The 23,036-nt window shown below is 40.5% G+C and overlaps 1 protein-coding gene across 1 annotated transcript in view; it reads left to right on the forward strand.

Moving 5' to 3' along the window:
- PKD1L3 (polycystin 1 like 3, transient receptor potential channel interacting) overlaps positions 1-23,036 on the forward strand; it is a 354,098-nt gene that overhangs the window by 59,854 nt on the left and 271,208 nt on the right. The gene's annotated exons all lie outside the window — the stretch shown is intronic.

Raw genomic sequence — 23,036 nt, forward strand, 5'->3', positions numbered from 1 at the left:
GACAGCCAAAATCTTTCCACTCTTTATGCTCGCTCGTCTCTGCAGATTTCTGTCCAGGGATGGGGACCATCCTGAGAGCCACAGATGAGCAGCATGAAGGTGCCACCCTCCCCTGCCCCGAGAAGGGAAACAGGGCTACAAAAGTAGCCAGCCCTACATTACAGGCTTCTGAAATGCACTGTCTGAGTTAGTGACAGGGGAGCCGCTCTACCTCTGGGGCTACAGCAGTGCAGCGAGCTTTAGTGGATCAATACTTTAGTCTTGTCATGCTAATTGCTCATTGGTTGACATTCATGATCCTTCCTTGCTCCCTCCCTATGTAAACTCTTTACAGCTGGAACAGCGAGATGCAAAAATCCTGAGCCTTCAAATCCAGCTCCTGCAGAAGAGAAAGGGCCTGGCAGCTGAGGTATGGTGCTCCCCCATTTTCTTGCCCCCTTTAAAAAAGCTTCCTGTGTGTCTGCATGTGGTGGTGTGATAGAGAGATGCACGAAGAAATGCCTGGGATGCCTCTCCTGCAACACGTAAACGGTATCACCTTTTCAGAACAGAACAATATCTCCTCGCCTCCCCCTCCTCGCCCACCCAAAAAGAACCAGAAAACAGTAAAATACCCACCCCTTCTATGAGTTTGGTTGCAGCCTTTCTTCTGTTTTGGTGAATGTGTTGCCCTCCACCAGCTCACAATGAACATGTACCTGCACTCTCCCATTTGCTCCCAGACTAGGGCATGTCAGACCAAGCCTGCGTGTGTGTGTGTGTGTGTGTGTGTGTGCGTGTGAGTGTGATCACGCCTACCATACTGGCTTCCTGTCCCTGGAACATCAGCTTTTCTAGCTGGCTGAGCCTGTCCCCACAACCACTGTTGCCACTGAGACCACCCCAACTCCTATCCTGTAAGCTTCAGGCCTGTGCTATGCAGGGTTTTGTTAAGCTGTTTAGTATTAATTGATTTTTTTTCCATTTTTTTCTTTCTTTCCCTGGGCGGGTCAATAGCTGGATGCTTCAGGAGCAGAGGATCTATCAACTGCAGACCAAGCGTAGGGAGACGCAGGCAGACCTGGAACAGAAACCCAGCCAGCTCCAACCGCTCTGACAGTACTTGGTGGCCAGACAATCAGCAGCAGGAAGCACGCCACAGGCCATGAGGCAGGAAATGACCCAATCCTTGAGGTCTGGTAAGTTTCCTCACTTTTGGAAAGTGAGGCAAATGATAACCAAGTCTTTCTTTCCTGACTCAAAAGAGTCGGCAGCATTTCTGCTGATTTCAGTTAATGGGCTAAAGATCAAAATCGGGATGCCCCCAGCAGATCTGGGAGGATGGAGGGGTTGTGAGGGAGGAATGGGGGTGTGCGAGATAGATGAGGGCTAACCAAACTCTGATTCTAAGGTGAGCCACTGCAGCCAAGCAGATGTCCTGGTTATCGATCCCTGCATCCTGTTATCGATTGCCTCTTGGGGCCAAGAATGGGGTGGACCTACAAAGGACAAGAGGAGAACCAATACCCTCCCAGAGGGCCATGCAGCCCTAATCGGTGATAACAGTGTTAAGTGGTCAGCCTGGAGATGAGGTTTGCTCAGATCTATTGATCTGCGCTCCCCTGGGATATAAATCCTTCTGAATTTGCTTCCATGGATATAAATATTTATAATTAAAATAGCCTAGGAGCCTCTTGCAGGCACAGGGAGAGTGGCCCATTCCAGGGTAACATTTGATATCAGTCTCTTCCATCTCCCTACTCTGTATGCTCTTCTCACTCTCTTGCATCTGTTTATACATCTCTGTTCTCTCTTTTGAACCCTATTTTGCTCACCCTCTGAGTGACAGGCTCAATGTCATAGACTATCAGAAGCCGAGAAAAATCCATTCTTTCTGAATGCAGCCTCCAGCTGAGGAGGGAGTGCCGCTCCCTCCAGTCAAGGCTACACAGTTTCATGTGCATTCAGGAACCTGGACTCAGAAAGGAATGGGCTATCTTGGGAGGAGTGAGGAAAAGACTCCTTTAGTTGTTTCTTTGTTCTTGCTTGCCTTGGAGCATCAGATTGGATCCAGTAACAAACAGCTTTGTAGCGCAAATGTGTTAACTAATGCCAAGACCCTGTGTTGGCTTGCTTGCCATGTCAAATTTGGAAGAACGATTTGAAGGGCCCCACACTCCTGTTTCTCAGACCTCATAAATCTAAGCTCACATGAAGTGAACAGAGCATCCCCTACTCAAGATACTGGAAAAAGAAAGGATGCTGAGGACTTATTTGAGGGTAGAGCCCTTGAAGCCAGCCAGCAAGACCAAGACCATTGACCAAAGCTTTGTCCACTGCAAGACAATCTTATAAAGGGTTGGAACTGTTCGACTTTAATTTTTAGAATTTAAGTGGTAGGAGAACGGTCTTTGAAATCATTTGCTGTGCTCCCTAAACCTATCATCTGCTTTGGTGTCCAGGATACAAATCTGTTCACCCTGAAGCCATCATCTGCTTTGGTGTCCAGGATACAATCTTTTCAGTTATGAAATTTCTCACTATTTTTATCAGGTGTCTGCCTTACTTCAATGCTTATATCTTGAACTGTGTGTCTCTTTGTGTCTGCCCTCAGCAGGTTTCATTAATTTGTAATTGATGCCTACAAAATTGTTTAAGGACTTCTGCATCTTACGCTTGTCAAGGGTATGTGTTAGTGGGTGTGTCTGCACTGTCTGGGATGTGGGAAGAATTCTCTGGGTTTTGCTCTTCCTCATTTTAGAATGTTTAGTCACACTGGTCCAATTGTGTGAGTTAATACATGTATGTTTGTGTATCTCTGTGCAGGTGTCTGTACTTGGGAGGCAATGCACAAAAGCAGATTAGAGTAGTGCCCCACGTTTCTCTATCATTTGCATTAACTGTGTCTTTCCCACATGCATATTAAGCTTTGCTTTTTTTTCTTTTTTACTCAGAAGTGGTAGTTTCAGAACTCAAATCTAGTTCATTTGTCTCTTTTAGCAAATGATTGAGGGTTAGGGACTCTTCCAATTGGCAGTCAAGGGTCAGTATCCTGGACTCCATTTGGCTTAGATAATTTATATAGAATAAAAGTCTAACAGGTATAATCACACTAACCTTGGCTTAAGAATGTTTCTAAGCATACTTGAGGTTGAAAAACACTTCAAGCTAAAAATGGGAGAATGTTCTGGTTAGTAACTTGTATGCTTCTGTGGTAATGGAGGGAATTGGAATGCAGTTCTCTTTGTTTGATTTATATGGCGACACCCAGAATGTGAAAGGTGTATTTTACTGTAGAAATAAACTTTCAACATTGACCTAGAGAATAGAAGACCCAGGTTGGTACTTAAATCCTTCTCTGCTAGGTTGTAATGAAAAGCATAATTAGTAAGAATAAATTTTTTTAGGAAGAAAAATCCTGAGATTAGCGTCTTTCTCCCATTGTTTGCAATATTTGTCAACATGTGCTTGCATGATTCCTCTGAAGAACAAGCTTATTTGGAGAAAGTGATCTAAATTTTAGAATTGAATGCACTCCACTAATTAAATGTGTTTTCTTGCCATCTTAGTGCCACTAAATCTAAATAGCACATACATAAATTCATTGCTGTCTTGCGCTAGTGTTCCTACAGGTCATATTTGAAAGCTTGTTGCCAGCCATAGGGAAATGATTTTATTATGGAATCATCTAGTGGCTTAGGATAACAAGCTTCATTGTCTTCAGTCTTGTAGAAATTTAACTCCTATATGATAGATATACTCATATGCTACATTTGCCTTTTATATTTAATACATATAGATATATTTTTCAATCCCATTTGTCTGAAACTTTTTATATTCAATATATTTTATAATGCAAGGATAGAAATATTCTACTGTTATTTCTTTATTCATAACATACAATATAATGATATTGATATTTCCCTGTTATTTCTATATTAGTTACATGTATTATGTTTCAAGCCTTTCTGAGCATATTTTGTACTCATTTGATCCTTAGAGTAAACTTACAAGACAAGTTAGAGCAAGACTCATTATCTGCATTTAACCAGTAACAACATGCACAAGGTGACACAGATATTAGTGTCAGACTTGGGCCTCTAACCTTAGGCTATGGACTCCTGGTCAAGTGCTCTTTCCTAAACTATCTGCTGCCTCCCATTAATGTTTGATAAAATTTTAGCATATTCTATATTTCTAGCACCTATCACAACCATTGAAATGCATGAAAGGCAAATGTTGGTTATCTTAAATAATCATTAGCATTCTACTCAAGCAAGAAAAGGTAGCAAATAAGTATATCAGGCATCTTCTGTGGCTTTCAGCCACAACTGGCTGCAGAATCTGATGTCATGGCAGACCTTTTTTGTCAGGCTCAGAAATTCTGTGAGTTATTAATATGCCTAATCAGTAGATTTGCTCTCCAGGAACATGTCCCTGTGAAAACATAGTAAGTATATATAACTACATTTTACAAAATTGTTGTGCACGTATTTAGTCCTCATATCTACCAACATTTGCTTTTAAAGAAACATGAAGTATAATTTGATTCATCGAGGTGAAGTGCTTAAAGTGGAGCATAAACTTCCTGAAATAACCATTGCCCCTTCCCCCAACCTACTCACCAATTCAGGGTTTCTTAACCTTTTCTGTGCCATGGACCCCATTGCCAGACTGCCGTAGATCTGAAACCTGTGGACCTCTTCTCAGAATAATGCTTTTAAATTTATGAAATGAAATATATAGAATTACAAAGGAAACCAATTTATATTGAAATCCAGTTATCAAAATATTAAAATCAATTAAATATTAAAACCAATGTCTGATATGATAATATGTGTACTTTTTACTTACATGTTGATAAGATCCAATGGTAGAGCTACTACTGTGGTAGTGATGAACATAAGGAATATTTTGAGATTACCTACAGTATGTGATATGGATGTGATATAAAAAAGGCTGTGATTTCTATTGGTGACATTGTCACTGGTACTGTTAATATTACTGTGGTTTGTTTCCCACAGTTATAAATGAAGGAAATGCTAAATTGTGGTTCAATATAAGTGAAAATAAAGATGTGATTTTTTTTTCCCATCCAAGTTTACAGACCCACTGAACTCTATCCATGGACTCCTTAGGAATCAGTGGATGCCAGGTTAAGAACCTCTATCCTAGCTAGTTCCTACTCATTTTTCAAAACTCAGCTGAAGCATCATCTCTTCTAGAGAACTTCACCAATCCTTCCCCAGGTGGAACAGACTGCACTCTTCTGTGCCCTAAGAGCAGCCACAGCTTCTGTAATCTAACACTTAGCATACCACAGGGTCTGCATCAATTTACTTCTGTGTCCCTACTGAAGAGTGCACATTCCGGAGGGCATGGGTCAGGGCTTATATTATCACCACCTAGCACAATGTCTGGCACATAGCAGAAGTTCACTAGATATTGAAAAGGAAGAGGAAGGAAAATTCAAAGACAAAGGAGCCATATATCACAGAAAATTAAAATTAATGGAAAATTAAAGTCAGTAGCTTGAGGGTTTACTTTAGTCAAATTTTCTATCAATGGCACCTTCGTGTCCCAGGCAGTAAAGATGGCCATGTGGATCCTGTTCTACTTCTGTTTTAGTGCAATTCTCGGTTTATAGCCTCCTAAAAGATCATAATCCCATATTAAGGACCTAATAATAATAATATCCCAGTCTCAGACATGTTTCTTTTTTTTTTAGGTTCTCATTGTACAGAAAGGGAAGGAGTCAGTAGGGGGATGAAGAGAGAGGGCTTTCTTCACATCTTGAGCTTTTAAGGCTTTATCAGTCAAAAAAATCCAGGGAACATGTTTTTTATTTTAAGGCATGTATACAAATGTGTAAATTCTCCCTAAAACTCTAGGCACTTGAAAATGATTATTAATATTTCCTTGAAAAATAGAATAATAAAAGCCTCTTAAGTCTTCAGCACAAATGCTTTGTGTAAGATAAGCATAGATGCTTATACACAGGAAGGAACACTTTCCAACATGCACTCAACTTCTTAATATTAAAGTCACATAAACATCAGCATTTATTCATGCATATTAACTTAATTTTGTATGCACCTCTTCTTTCCCAGTAATAAATACTTGCCATTCCAACCCAAATGAATGAGTATTCACATATCAACGTGAGGCTGCATATTTCTTGGGTACAAGTTGATTTTGATCTACAATGGACTTGTCTATTACAGGAGAAAGAGGATAGAGATCAAAATGGAGATAAAATTGGGAAAAAATTTATAGCCACATTTATTGTCTAGTAGCTGTTTTCCATTCAATATTCTTGTGCATGAGCGCATGTTGAACCTGAGTTTTTGATTAGCAGTTCAGTGGCTTTGATACACTTCTATAGAATATCTTATTGGAATAGACTAGTCAACCACAAATTCAGATTATAAAATTGAATCTGACTTAATATAAAGTCCTAAGATCTTGACTTAGATAAAGCTCATTTCACCCCATCCTATTTTTCCTTTGTATGAGGAAATTTTTTTGTGTGTGTGTGAGGAAGATTAGCCTTGAGCTAACACCCGTTGCCAATCCTCCTCTTTTTGCTGAGGAAGATTGGCCCTGGACTAACATCTGTGCCCATCTTCCTCCACTTTATATGTGGGACACCTGCCACAGCATAGCTTGATAAGTGGTGCATAGGTCCGCGCCCGGGATGCGAACCTGTGAACACTGGCCGTGGAAGCAGAGTGCACGAACATAACCACTATACCACCGGGCCAGCCCCTCACCCCGTCATTTAATAAGACACTGACCCATGTGCACCACATATATCCTACAAGTGGTATCTTATCAGGGTCATTGGTGAATATCCACAGAGAAGATGCCTCAATATCCTTGTGGACCTGATCCTTGTTTCAGCATTCACCTACTTTCACCCACTGAAGCAGAAAGTTAAAAAAGCAGTATTCTGAGTCCTCCATTCTTAACCAGAGTGTTGGTGGAGCAAAGAAGAAGGATTGGATAATGTCTATGATAGATAGAGAGAAGAAGCTTGCATTGGTACTACAGGTCAAAGAATGGATCTCAAAGCATCAATCCATATTTGAGCCTCTTCACCTTTTGAAAAGAAGTCCCACGTAGCCCTACCTGACATTCTCGTGGCTAGGTTTCTAAAGGTCCGTTGCTTAGTGCATGCTCTTTCACCTGTTACATACCTGCTTCTCCCTGATTTTATCATTCTTCTCTTTCATTATTATTCCTCTCATTCCTGCTCTCCTTGCTCTTTTGAAACATCTTATATTTTGAATTAACTGTTACCCTAAATTTACTGATTTGGCATGTAACCCTTGACCTCTTCAGGAGAAAATTCTACCTAAGTCTAAAAGGTGAGAAATATTTTTAGCGGGCAGGCAAATTGATCCAGATACACACAGAGAAACATTTGCTATGACTTGTTTTGCAAGTAAATATAAGCATTCATAGTTGATATGATTATTTTAGAGTTACAGCAAGAATTTGATATTTATAATCACCCTTAATTTATTCCAACGCAGTACACATCTTTTCCAGGCAGAAAGGAAAATATGGCTTTGGAAACACAATTCAAACAAGCAGAACAGGGAAGATGGCTTAAATACTGTACTATACTTTATAACAAAAATTTATTTTAAAAGAAACCAAGAAAGACCTGGACAAATAGATTATTAACAGAATCATAGCTTGAAATAAAGAGATTGCATAAAGAGATTTGTTTGTGAATTTAACAATCAATAGAAAGTATTTTCAATAATCCACATTTTAAAGATTATTTGAAAATTGTAAATGTTTTCAAAACAAAACGTATTTTCCAAACAGAAAATCATAATATTTTCAAAACTGTTCTCAGTAATTATCATCTATTAAAATGTAACCTCTGTGCCTAATAATATAATGAACCAGAAGTGAAGAGAGAAAAACTGAGAGGATGTCAAGGATAATGGAGCCAAGAGCAGGAGGCAGCTTTGGGGATGGATAAAGGACAATCATTCCAGACAAACGTGATCACTCTTTTAAATCACATTACGAGATTAATGGATGAAAGGAATGCACTAGAGGTAATATATATGGATTTTACTAAAGCATTTGATACACTGCTCCATGAATTTCCACTTGCAAAATTAATTCAAATTGGGTAGAATATGTGCATGGTCACATAGATTGAAAATTGGCTGAAGGACCATAAACAAAGAGTAATGACAAATGGTGGTCCCTCACATTTAGGTGGGAAACAGTGTCCAGCGCATCCCTGAGGACCAGTGCCCACTTTGGTATCATATAACCATCTCACTAATGATCTGGGGAAGGGGAAGGAAATTATAGAATTCACAGATTTTTACATAGGACATGTCACAAATCAAGATACAATTAGAGCACAAAAAAGAGTTTAAAATAAAAGTAGAGAGTAAAATTAAACAAAGGTGATACTTAGCCTCTTTTCACAACTAAAAGAAGAACAAAGGATTACTAGGGATATAGTTATATACAATTTTCGTAATTGTTAAAATGCTGATTGGGGAAAGTGCATTTAAACCCCTATTGTCATTAAAGAGGGTGGTTCTTTATTCAGTTAGAATCTGAGATGTTATGCTCCTGTGTGCTCCAAACTTGAATTCATGTAAAGAATTCATAGACATGCTGAAGGAGCAAAAGAGATTGATTTATAAAGAAAGAATTTAATTATGTCCACTTAACGGCATAACTACTAGAGTATCAGTAATTTTCCCAAATATGTGATAAGTTCAGGGCAAATAATCACCTTGAATGACCTTTGGTTTATTATAAGAATCTTTCTGACACAAATGTCCCCAAATACCATTACTTTTGTTTCTGATATTGTTGTTGGAATTGTTGAAACCGTAAAAAATTTCTTTGTTTAGAAAGAAAATGAACTCTTAAAAAGTGGACTGAATGAAATTTGATTTTCCTTTTACAGAGAGCAGAATCTTATTTATAATCAAACCCTTTTACATTCACCATCTTATCAAATCCTCTTGGTCACCCTAGGAAAGAGGTATTATCATCCCCGAATTACAGATGTGGAAACTGAGGCTCAGAGAAGATAAATGATTTGTCCAAGACAACACCATTAATAAATGACAGAGTCAATACTAAAGCCCTAATCTTGGGATCTCTACACTAAACAACACTGTTTCCCATGTGTATACCATGAAAGAGATAGTCTCGGAAGCCATATACCAGCATCTTACCTTGACTTTGACTGTTCATCCTATGCTGAGTTAGATAACATAAGGGAGAGGACCTAGCATGGAATTTGGACCTGGAAGACACTTAATAACGTTTAGTTCCTTTTCTTGGCTTTTGACCCTATTTACAATTTCTTCATTCAGCAAACACTTATCAAACACCTAGTGGGTGCTGGGCGCTGTCCGCCTGTACACATCTTAGTTTTTCTTCTTACTCATCTTAGTTCTTCCTCTTAAGCTCGGGTCTCCCAAGTTCACCAGAAGCTCCACGGAAGAAAACCCTGTGTCTGCCTGTTCACTGCAGTGTCCCCAACACCTAGCACATACTCAAATAGACCTCGTGGGTTAGAGAGAAAACATCCAGCCTCACCCCTCCGAAGTTCCCCTGAGCTTTGGCCAGCCTCATGTGCCTGCTTAACTCTTTCACACAGCATCAAATAAAAAGGCCCACAAAGGCCCCTGCACACGATGAAAAAGTGGATGAAAAGTCCCCGGCAGGGGCATGAGGAAGCGAGATAATGAACGCGCTTGTCAAGTTGTTTTCACTTCTCTTCCACTAAATCATCCCAAGGGCCTGTATAGCCATGACTGATAACAAGGAAACCTCCATGCTAAAGCACGTGGCTACTGGGACGCCGTTTGCCAAAGGCTGGGAGACGGACATTCTGCTTCTCCTGTGCCCATCGCCCAGCCTCTCCACAGAAAGCCCTGTAGAGGAGTAGCAAGAGCCCACTGCTTTGCAGCTTCTAGACAATGGGCTTTCCTGCAAATTTGGAAGGAAAATGGAGTACGGAAAGCCCAGATTATCGAAAAACTCGGCACTTCTTTAGGGAATAGACCAAGCTTAAGGACATGTCAAGGGGCATGTAGCACAGGTAGTGATGCATGATGTGGAGGCCCCCATGCATTACACCACGGCTAGGGTAAGGACCTGACCCAGGCCACCCTCTCCTGTCATGTCCACAGCTAGTTCACATCCCCACTAAACAAAGGCAAAGCATGCGCATCCTCTCAATTCTCGCCCTTAACCCAACCCTGCCTTGGAATGTATTACATCACAGATATTTCTGCCCACAATTGAATTAGTTATATTATTTTCAAAAAGAATACTTTCGTTATTTCCAACTCTCTTCTTTTGCATTAGGCTTATTGCAGTTGGATGAGTGCACCTGAAGTCTTCAGTGAAGTGTCAGGTGTAATTTAGCGCTGGGAGATGAATTATGGGATTGCCCTTTAGGAAAAGGCTGGGAGCTCAGCCCTGCCTGTCAAATAGGTCCCTGCCTTATAGCAAACTCTGCAGGTGAATGAATCAGTATTTGGCATATCAGCATTTCATAGAGCCTCCATGCTAATGTCTTTTTGAAATGAAACTGAGAAAGCTGTTAACCTCAGTTAGCCGAGTGTCCCCTCAGTGACCGGGATAAATCATCAATGTAGAGGCGGAGAACTCTGTTCTTTCTGCTTTGGGGAATGAGAGCCAGGGCTGTGGAGAAGCCAATGGAAGGGGCCTCCAAATTTTAGAAAACTAAAGAAGGATTTTTATCTCCCTTAAAAGAAGTAAATATTACTTCTCCTTGCCTCCTGATTTAGCTGTTCTAAAAGGATTTTGAATAATTTAATTCAATTAGATAGCATATCCTTACTTATCCTTTTTTCCCAGTCTTTGATCTCTTCTTCAGTGAATCCCCTCAAAATATTTATATTAAATATAATTACATTATAGTATAGATATGTATATACTATATATAGTATAGATATATAAATACATATGAGTAATATAATATATATTATTTTATAATAATATATAATAACATATATTGTTATATAATATATATATAACTATTAAATATATATATGAACTCCTGGAATCTATCACAACTGAAAATCTGGTCTTGACTGCCAGAGTAGCTATGGTCAGCCAACTAGGGATTCTCTACTTCCTACTACTTCTGGAATATTTTTCCATGGTTCAGATTCAAACCATATCCATATGAAATCCTCACATCAACCTTGTGAAGCAGGAGTCATTTCTGCTTTTACATTTGGATAAACTAGGATACAGAGATGTTAAGGGAGTGGCAAAGCTTAGGGTCAAACCCAGAACTTCTGTCATCTGTTCCTCAGTCAGTAACTGCTGTGCAACCATCGGTGGCCAGGTGCAGCGCCTAAATTCTTTCCCCTAACAAACCAGTACAAACAAAAGGTTTGTGACCTAGGCTTGCAGGTTCCTTTTTGCCCTTAAGGCTCTTGACTGCTTCCTCTTCCAGCTGTCCCAAAGGAAGGCTATTTGATTACCACATACATCTTCAGCCCTTGGTCTTTACAATCAACTGTACAATTGCTTTTATTAGTTCCAGTGTGTGTGTTATTATTCCCCTTTTCACTCCTCCTGCCTGAGCTATCTCAACTAGAAAAGGGTGGGATGACTGAAGTTAAGACCATTGTTGCTGGGGCCAGCCCCATGGCCTAGTGGTTAAGTTTGGAGCACTCCACTTCAGCAGCCTGGGTTCAGTTCCTGGGCACGGACCTACACCACTCATTGGCGGCCATGCTGTGGCGGCAACCCACATACAAAATAGAGGAAGACTGGAACAGATGTTAGCTCAGGGCCAATCTTCCTCAAGCAAAAAGAGGGAGATTGGCAACAGATGTTAGCTCAGGGCAAATCTTCCTTAGCAAAAATAAATTAATTAATTAAATTTAATTTAATTTAACTTAAAAAGACCCATATTGTTGAGTGTTCAAGAAGAGCATGGAGCGAGATGCTAGAAGGATTCTCAACCAACAGGAAAACAAAATAGGTTAAATGGGCTGCAAGGTTTTTAGAATATTTATGGATTCATGATAAAATTTACTCTCCAAAATTTCTTACATCCTAGAAAAACATAGAAAAGCATAAATTATAAAAATGGCAATAGAATGCCCATAAGCATTTAAGTGTTATGCTTGAAAAAGAAGCTTTCTTCTACCAGTCTTCGTTTGGAGGGAGGAGGGATCAGAGTGGTAAGGAAACTGGCTTATCTTGACAGAGTTCAATCATTGATGGGATACAAGATACAAAAGTTTGAGGACCACCACAGAGTACAACTGCATCATTTTACATAAGTGAAAACTGAAGCTCTGGAGGGTTAACCAGTTTGCCCAAGATTACAAAACTTGTTAAGTTGAAGAATTAGGACTTGAACGCAGGTCTTCTGGTGGGAAGTCAGCATTCTTTACGACATCTGTGGTGGTCTAGTGGAGTTCCCCTCTTTTGTTGAGAGTCTCATGTGACAGTCCCACAGGAAAAACAAGACAGTGACCACCCAGTGTTACTCATTCTTGAAAGAAGTCACCTTTGTTTCTAGGCCTGTTTTTCACTTTTTTGACCCATGCCCAAGCCCCACCCACCCACTATCATGAAATCATACCCTCCCTTAGCCTTCCCTAACTTCCCCAGATAAATTTAACCTTGCCTTTACTCATACTACATTTATAACTTTAAACATACCTCTGTAGTTGCATAGATCCCTCAGATTATGATTTATTTGTTCGTGGGTCTCTTTTCCCTACAGGATGTGAATGTCATGAGAACCCGTTCACCTCAATGTTCCCCTTCACCTATCATTGTAGCTGGAAAATGGCAGGGAACTCATAAATGTTAGTTGAATTGAATAGCATTTGCTGTCCAGCAAACTGAAGTGAACAGGTAATTTCCATCTGAGTTTCACATAACCTGGCAATGACAAAGATCCATTTCCTTGGGCCTGTTGTTGACATTTGAAGGTTCATAAGAGCTTCTTCTCATCCCCTTGGCCTCTGTTTAAAGACTGATCATGATAGAAAATAATTTACATGTATTTTTTTGTACTTATGACTAACTAAATAGTATTTGCAGTGATTTGGAGACCTCCTCCCAAACTGTGTTATCTCCTCATTAATCCACTGGAATTGGGATTGCATTAGTTTTATTTCTTATCCTTAAATACAGCGAATCAGAGCTTCACAGCAATTTTGCACACTTTTTGTATTTCCGGAGGTAGAAATATACAGAACCAGAAATCACTCCCCAAATGGCAGAAACAGAGATGTAAGGAATGAAGCTGTTTGATTTCACCCTTAAAGGAGTTACGTTGATCGTGGGAGATGGTTTGCTTTTGAACCCACCTAAAGGAAAATTCTGGGGTTTTTTTCCAACTGGAACATCAAAATTAAATTCAGGAGAAATTGGGCAATGTTTTCCTCGCCCAAATGTTAAGTTGACTCTCAGCATGTTAGTAAGAGGGAAACTTCTCAGCTCCAAAGTGTCTCTCAGTTGAACGTTATAAAAACACATTCACAATACGTGAAGATTTTTGAAACTAGTGTTGTCTTCCTCTGTTCCATATCAGAAAAAGAAACTTTGACTACAGTTGATTCACATTTCCACCCCCAACAGAGAACTAATGAAGTACTCCATGGAAAGAGGAAATAGGGATAGCATAACTTAAATCCACAAATAATCCCCAAATCCAATTTTAGCTGATAATTCCAACTCCTACTCAGCTTCCCCTTATCAGAGATGCCTTAGCAAAGAATGGAGTTGACAGATTGAGCTGCATCTCCTTGAATTTCCTTGGCATCACTTGAAGATGAAAGGGCCTGAGGAAAGGAGGGAAAATAAGAGAAAATTCACAATTTGTGTAGAACCTGAATTGCTGAGAGTTGATTATATTCACAAGATCAGTAACTATCACAGGTCTCTCACCATCAGCACTGGTGGAGGGAAGTGAAAGTTCTCCTACCCTGCATCCGTTGTCCTATAAGAAAACCTATGTGGAGGGGAAAATCTGAAACCACTCTCTTCACTCTCCATACCATATCTGCTGGGGAAACATTTCTCCCAAAGGAATTCTACACTCCTTCTGATTTGGCTTTAGCAGAGGGACTGCACTCAGTCTTTTCCATGGATCCCTCTGGTGAAAAGCGCATGAAGGAAAAAAAATTGACTGACCCTGTTGGAGTTAGATGGAGGCTGGGAACCTGCAGGGAGTTGGAACTGTTTTTACTTTCTCAATTGGGCTTTACTAAAAGCCCAGAGATCAGCAAACTATGGCACATGGGCCAACCATCTTTTTGTAAATTAAGTTTTATTGAAGCCCAGCCACACCCACTCATTTCCATATTGTCTGTGGCTGCTTTCACTATGCAATGGCAGAGTTGAATAGTTGTGACAGAGACTATCTGGCCTGTAAAGTCTAAAATATTTACTATTTGATCCTTTACAAAAAAAGTCTGTTGACCCCCTGCTAAGAACATCAATGCTGAGCAGAGAAAAGAGATGAGAAATTTAAATGAAAGCACAATCTGAATAAAGAGTTGATTACAAATTGCATCTAAAGCCAGCAATTATAATAGAGTTAAACTACCAGTTGAGACTCTGTTCAGCTGTAAATAATAGAAATGATAGTGGCCTACAGAAATAGGTTTTATTTCCCTCACATAAGAAGTCTAGGTGGTTGCTGGCATTGATTCAACACTCAAAGGTATCATCAAAGAACCAGGCCTTTTCTAACTATGACATCAGAACCAAAGATGCTAAGATTCTTGGCTGTTCTTCATATTGGTTGCAAGATGAGTGCTATGGCATCAACCATCATGTCCGTGTTCAAAGAAGAAAGAAGAGGGAAGAAGGAAGATGGATCATGCCCTCTGCCTATTGCTCTCTACCTGGACACAAGAGGCTTTCCCGGAAGCCCCCCTTCCACCCCTTCAGCGGATGTCTGCTTCCACCTCACAGCCCTACAAGTCACACAGCCACCCCTACTGCCTGGGAGGCTGGGAAAGCAAGTATTTACCACTCCAGCCTCTATGTGGGGATGTTGTGAGAGACAAGGGGGTTGGGAATGGCTTTGGGGTAGCAAATCAACAGTGTCTTCTGTAGACAGGTTTTCTCATTTTAGGTCTCTATGCACTGAGGGGATGAGCAATGAATATTTATTAAGTGACCAAATGTACAGATAGTTAAATTGATTATTTCCTTTCCTCATATCAAAGGAGTTATGTCTAGATAGAAACTGCAAAGCCTTCTCTAAAGATACTCCCAAGGATCTCGCAAGATGATATGGTTGAGAAAAGAGCTGAGGACAGGGCAGGCGGATGCTATGGCTGAATGGCTGAGCATGGATTCCTCAAACACAGATGACATCTGTCCTGTTTGCTCACCACATGGTTCCAATTGCATTGGTGCAGAGCGAATTTATGGCTCATCTTAGGGACTGACTTCACCTTGGAATTTGTGTTGAGCTTAGTGTTTGCCCCATTTTCTATAGCAATGTGAACATACCTGCTGGTTTATAAACATTAAACTAGTCCCTTTAAATATACCAATAAAATAATGAGATAGGGTCATAATCTTTAGGTTGAAATTGTAAAGAAATCTACCATGAAAAACTCTACCACGAAATTATAAAGAAATCTCCCTTCTTTTTTTACCTTACTACTTACAAAGCTATGTATTTGTGGCGTATATTCAAATTTTATTTACAATAGAGAACTTCAAGGATAGAAGGGTTGTAAGTTTGAAACACATGCATCAATACTATCTTAGAGGCTTAAGGCCATTGTTGCAACCACATTGCCTTCATCTCTTCATCTGCAAGCTTACTGCATATGGCCAGATCTCACCTCCTACTCAAACAACGAGAAGATAGAAAATAATCATATCTCTACAGGGATTTAGTTTTACCAAGAGAGTTTTTCCATGATTCTATTAGGATAATAATAAAAAGACAAAAGAGGTTGCTTGCTCTTGCAGGGTCTAACCAGGAAAATGAAGCACTTCAAGTACTTACAACAGAGGGAATTTAATGCAGGGAATTACATGGAGGAGCTGAGAAGCCAGTGGGGTGGTAAGGTTAACAATAGCAGGAAGCCACTACCCTTCCTATGCCACAGAAACAAAGGGAAGATGCGGTGCTACCAGTCCAGGGACCAGGCTCACCTCATGGAAACTGGAATCATGGCAGGCCTAGGGGATGGAGCTGGAGCTACAGAGGAGACACAGCTCCTGCTGGAGTCACACCCTAAAGCAGAGGGTGAGTGAGAGATATGCCTAGTTTCTCCCTCCCACACTCCATTCTCCTTCCAGCTCCTCCCATTGGCCAAAGCCAGCTGGAAGCCAGTTGACTTCGGAGCCTAGAAATGCAGCCTGTAGAGGTTCAGCTCCCAGCCATGTGGAGCAGAACAGGGGAAGAATGAAAAGTGAAATTGAAGACAAACAGGCCCAGAAACAGCACAGGAGCCTCCCTATAGATGAAGACCTACGCTTTGGTCTCTAGTAATTATTAAGTTATGCCTCTCAGCACTCCAGCTTGAGTTCTTTCCTGTGTTGGTTATGACGGTTATGTCAGTACATTAACAATCTTTATTGCATATTAATGGATGATAAACATCACTAGACTTTGTAGGAAATGTAAAGAAATAGAAGACAGCGTTCCTGACTGTACGTAATTTATCCTTACATTTATAGTTAGTTGGAGGAGACTTCCTAAAAGAGGTAAATCCTAAAAAAGGAGGTAAAAGGTTTCCCAGAGAGGAAGTAGGAAGAGTGTTTTAGGCAGAAGGATCAGCCTAAGAAGTGGGCTTGGGTGACAAAGAAGTGAGTGGAAAACTTTGGAGAACTAACAGAGGACTTTATATTTGATCAGCAGAGAACACAGTAAACCTTCCATGTGCAAATGGAGTTATTTTCAGCTGATGCCAGAAGGAGTATTAGGAAGCTGTTGGCATAATCTAGTCATAAGGCAGAGAAGCAAGGAGTTGGCTGTGAAGAGGCATCAGAGTGTGATGGCTAGGAGCATAGGTGCTGAAGCAAGACTTCCTGGGTCCAAATCTCAGTTTGACCACTTACTAACTCCTTCTCTGCAGACAAAGACAGTAATAGTACTTACCATGTAGGATTCCAAGCATCAATTTTGTGCCTGACACATGATAAATGTTAGCTATTATTAAAATCATATTAGAGGATGAGCTTATCAAGGAAGGAAGGGAGAAAGAAAAATGCCCTTTAGGCAGTTCCAATGTATATTTGGAACCGTTTGTAATCTAAATTGTAGTTGAAATCACTATGAATGCATAAACTCACCACACGAATGAGCTCAGAGGAAGGAAAAACGGAGGGTCCAGGACAAACAGAGGAGACAATAGAAAAAGCAGTCAGAGAAATAATAAGAGAATTCTGTGGGCCAACCTATTAAAACCTCTAAGAATAATAAAGCCTTACAGAACAATGGTCGCTCGGCAGGATGTTGGAAACCCTGGATGGATGTCTTCTGTTCAGTTTGCTGAGTTGGTTCTCTGCTTGTTCTGGCCTGGATATTACCATCATTTTTGCACATTGCAGCATTTTAAATGGTATTACTGGAGTAAGAGCCAATCACAATGTTGTGTAAGTGCCTGTCATCAGTAAGCATTAGAAAACTAAGTGATACATTTTTCATCCACAGGAAGTTGAGGGTACATCTCTAAATCTTCTAAGGGGCCTAATTTGGCAACAACAGGAGCACATTTTTTTCATAGGGCACCAAATCCATGTTGGCTGGTACCAATTTCCTTGCTTCCCTGGGGAGGCTGAAGACAATAAGGAGAGGAAGCACATGAGGTGAAGCCGTTACCAACAGCCACACAACAGCCAGCATTGCTGCAAATGGTCTGGCGTCAGCCTGATACCAGCTCTGGCCGAGGCAGCACGTCTATATGGCGTGGGTATTATGCCCGAGGTTTGGGTTAAACGGTGGAGTGCTGGCCTGTGGGTGGAGATAGGGAAAGGAGATAAGGAGGAGAGAGATGGAGGACAAATTCTCTGTAGTGTTTTTTGTGTTCCATTTCCATTACTGCTTAAAGAATGAGTGTGCAGAACTCCGTTTGGTGGCAGCTTGGAGAATGCACCTGTCTGTGTTTCTCCTTTAATTGAAAGCAGTAGGGTTAAAGAGCTCAGAGGGACAGTGGCCACGAGGGATGGGGAAGGGGCTGTGATCTTATCAAGGGGATTGAAGAAACTGGTCTTGCAGGTCTTGAGGCTGTGTATCGTAGCAAGGGGGAGCCACTTCATTTATTTTCCTTAAAGGACTTACAATTCTTTGTCTCTCTTCATCACATGAACCAGCAATTAATTGTTTGAAGAAGAGCCCAGCAATTGTTTAGTTTTTCTTATAATTAGGGTGACCATGTAATTTATCCTCCGAACCTTCTACTGAAAGAGGATATAATGAATATTTCCCCTGGGACAACAGGCATAAAGTGGGTCTGTCCCAGACTGATTGGAATATGTAATCGTCCTACTTACAACCCATTTCAAAACCTTTTTAGTTCACATAGCACAGTGGTTAAGGACAGAGACTCTGGAGCCAGACTCACTCAGTTCAAATCCCAGCTCTGCTGGCAACTAGCTGTGTGACCTTGACAAGTCACTCCTCGGGGAAATGAGGCGTAATTATTGTTCCTAAATCTGAGAATTAAAGTACTAAGTGAGTTAATACATAGCCAGGCTCTTAGGGTAGTTCCTGGTAGACAATGTAAGCTAAGTGTTTATTGTTCTTGCTACTTCAGACTCTCAAGAGTAGGCAACGTTATCTTACAGACCTGACACCTGCCTTCTTGCCCCATGCCTTGACCTGGAGAGGCGTTCATCAAGAATCTGTTGAATGAATAAATTAGAAGGAAAAAGGAATGAACAAAGGAAGAAAGGAACACAATTTTTTTTTCTTTTTTTCTTTTTTTTTTTTATTGATGTTTTAATGGTTTCTAACATTGTGAAATTTTGGGTTGTACATTTTTGTTTGTCCATCACCATATATATGACTCCCTTCACCCCTTGTGCCCACCCCCCACCCCCACTGCCCCTGGTAACCACAGTCCAGTTTTCTCTGTCCATGTGTTGGTTTATATTCCACATATGAGTGAGATCATACGGTGTTTGTCTTTCTCTTTCTGGCTTATTTCACTTAACATAATACGCTCCAGCCCCATCCATGTTGTTGCAAATGGGACGATTTTGTCTTTTTTTATGGCTGAGTAGTATTCCATTGTATATATATACCACATTTTCTTAATCCAGTCGTCAGTCGAGGGACACTTAGGTTGCTTCCACTTCTTGGCTATGGTGAATAATGCTGCAATGAACATAGGGGTGCATAAGCCTCTTTGGATTGTTGATTTCAGGTGTGTTGGACAGATTCCCAGTAGTGGGATGGCTGGATCATAGGGCATCTCTATTTTTAATTCTTTGAGGAATCTCCATACCGTTTTCCATAGAGGCTGCACCAATTTGCATTCCCACCAGCTGTGTATGAGGGTTCCTGTTTCTCCACATCCTCTCCAACATTTGTTGTTTTTTGTCTTGGTGATTATAGCCATTCTAACGGGCGTGAGGTGGTATCTTAGTGTTGTTTTGATTTGCATTTCCCTGATGATTAGTGATGTTGAGCATCTTTTCATGTGCCTATTGGCCATCCGTATATCTTCCTTGGAGAAGTGTCTGTTCATTTCCTCTGCCCATTTTTTGATCGGGTTGTTTGTTTTTTTGTTGTTCAGTTGTGTGAGTTCTTTATATATTATGGAGATCAACCCCTTGTCAGATGTATGTTTTGCAAATATTCTCTCCCAGCTGGTTGGTTGTCTGTTCATCTTGATTCTGGTTTCATTTGTCTTACAAAAGCTCTTTAATCTGATAAAGTCCCACTTGTTTATTTTTTCTTTAGTTTCCCTAGTCTGGGTAGGCATGTCATCCGAAAAGATTCCTTTAAAACCAATGTCAAATAGTGTGTTGCCTATATTTTCTTCTATGAGTTTTATAGTTTCAGGTCTCACCTTCAGGTCTTTGATTCATTTTGAGTTAATTTTTGTGAATGGCGATAGCACATGGTCCACTTTCATTCTTTTGCCTGTGGCTGTCCAGTTTTCCCAACACCATTTATTGAAGAGATTTGAAAGGAACACAATTTTTATCCTTTACCTTCATTTTTTTCTTGATTCTTTATTCCTTCACTATTTTTAGGTTACTTTGAAGAACAGGGACACTGATGCCCACTCAGAAAGTCTTTCAGACGCCAGTTCTATCCCAGCCTTTACTATACCCTGGGATCCCTTGGTTGTGAGCTTTCTTGTCCTTAACTGGCCCATAATCAACACTGGCCTCTCCTCCCCATCTGCTTTTCCACGTGCCTGCCTCTTGTAAGCTGACAGACCTTGCTGGAAAAAGTTATATCTTGTCAATTAAAATTAATTTTGTCAATTGACACTGTTGCTACCACCTGAACTAGCCCTATTAGCAATCCTTTTCTTCACTTTATCATATTCCCCAAAGATAGCATCTTTCCCATCCCTAAGCTCACAACCCACTCAGTCACACCTCTCTCTCAGGAGTTGACCTGCTTTCTGCTTTATTTATTTATTTTTTTTAATAATTTTATTCATTTATTTTTTCCCCCAAAGCCCCAGTAGATAGTTGTATGTCGTAGCAGCACATCCTTCTAGTTGCTGTATGTGGGACGCGGCCTCAGCATGGCCGGAGAAGCGGTGCATCCGTGCGCGCCCAGGACCCGAACCAGGGCCGCCAGTAGCGAAGCACATGCACTTAACCGCTAAGGCCCGGGGCTGGCCCCTCATCATTCCCTTTCCTAATAATGCTTTATAGACTGCAGATAAAGGCCCAGACTCCACAATCTGAGCCCTCTTATTTTCCCAGATTTAATTCCTACTGTTGATCTTTACACACACTGCTCTCCAGCCAATCCAAACTTTACCTTTCAGAATAAGTCCCACACTTCCCACCTCTAAACCATGTCTTCTTTCTTCTTGTATTAGTTTCCTAGGGCTGCCATAACAAAGCACCACAAAATGGGTGGTTTGAAACAATAGAAATTTATTCTCTCACAGTTCTGGAGGCTGGAAGTCTGAAATCAAGGTGTCAGCAAGACCATGTTCTCTCTGAAGGCTCTAAGAGAAGAATCCTTCCTTGACTCTTCTAACGTCTGAAGGTTGCTGGTGATCCTTGGTGTTCCTTTAGCTTGTAAATGCGTAACTCCAGTCTCAGCCTCCATCTTCACATGGCCTTCTACCCTACCCAGGAGAGGGTCCAAATGTCCCTACCCAACCTGTGTCCAAATTTCCCTCTTCTTATAGAGACACTAGTCATTGAATTAGGGCCAACGCTAATCCAGTTTAACCTCATCTTAACTTGATTACATCTGTACACCCTATTTCCAGCTGTGAGGTCATGCTCACAGCTTCTGGTGATTCAAACATCAACATATCTCTTTGAGGGACACAATTCAACCCATACCACTTCTCTGCAGAGAAAGGTTTCTCCCTCCCTCCAACTCCATCTGTCAAAATCTTTCTACTGCTTCCGAGTCTGGTTGATTTTCACCTCTGTCATGAAGTTGCTCATAATTCCCCCTCACACCCTCCCTCGAAGTAATGTAGTATTTTGTCCTTTTTATAGCATAGCTATTTCTGTACGTCTTCTCTCTGCTGCTAAATTTTCAAACTTTCTAGGCATAGGACGCATACATCATTCATCTTTGTGTCCCCCAAAATGCCTAGCAGAGTGCCTTTGCTCATGAACTCACCTAAGTAAATCAAATTAAGAATAATTTTCCTTGTAAATACGAAATTTTGACCATTCTATATGTTTGCCACTTAATGTAATTTTTCACTTTCATCATTAAGTCTAAATGTTGGCCAGGCCCCAAAATTTCGATCTAGACTTACTGTTGCATTGAAAAGTTTCAACATTAATAGCATATCTCTCTTTTTTTTCCATTCTATAAATTGCTTTCTATGGGTCATTTTTCTATGCATTGATTTCTTCCTTGGATTATTTTGAAGTTAATATTGCAGGTGCCCTGAATTCTGTTGGAATCTAATCATCCAACATTCAGAAGACATATCAGAGGGTGATCTGGGGAGCCCGACTTGAACCTTAAACTTCAGCCTTATAGGCAATACATTGAGAATTGAATCAGCATAGTCAAACACAGCTTCCTTCTGGCCGAATTTTTATGTTTTAAATATGTCAATAATTCTTTATTGTAAGGTTGTTATAGCTAATATGATATTCCCAATCCCATATTAATTTATTTTTGACTCCTGCATATTTTAACTTGGAGAAAGACGGAATAAATCATGAGTGCTCTTATATCTTTATTACAGTAGTATCTGTTCTAGTTTTTCATCTAGAGTTGCTGCATATATGTATTCGTGTGTGTGTGTGTATATATTCACCAAATGGCTGAAATCTGAATAATCTCCTAAATAGTTTGATCACATGCACAGCAAGAGCATTCAGACTCTGACATTTTAGTCAAGGACATGGCTCTCTTTTTAATGCATATTTGGGACTGACAGACAGAATTACTAAGGATCAGCACTCAGGGGGAGAAAAGAAAAAACAAGTGAAAGGGTAGATTGAAATGGTGTTTAAGGGCCAGTTTCTCTGCATGCGCTTGCTCTACAAAAAGGGTCCTAGGGGCTGTGGGGAAATAGGCGGCCTCCGGGCTGTGAGCTAATGTGGCACCGCTGCTGTTTGCATAGCTGCACAGCCCTAGGAGAGACCTGGGAAATGTAGCTCGAATTCCAATGAATATTTACAATTACACTGCTCCGGAGCCGAATGCAATCACAGCGCTCCAGTCTACAGGTTTTATGCATCAAAAGAAAATGAGAGGAGAGCAGCAAAAATGGAGTTGCCTTTGGAGAGACTTATAAACACAGATCTCACCGCTTGTGGCAGAACTAAAATGCTTTATTTCTGATAGAAACAAATTATTCTTCGGGCACCTTCCTTGATAGTAGAAAGCACCTGCCTGG

The sequence above is a fragment of the Diceros bicornis genome, chromosome 32 (assembly GCF_020826845.1).
Source record: "Diceros bicornis minor isolate mBicDic1 chromosome 32, mDicBic1.mat.cur, whole genome shotgun sequence".
Classification (NCBI taxonomy): Eukaryota; Metazoa; Chordata; class Mammalia; order Perissodactyla; family Rhinocerotidae; genus Diceros; species Diceros bicornis.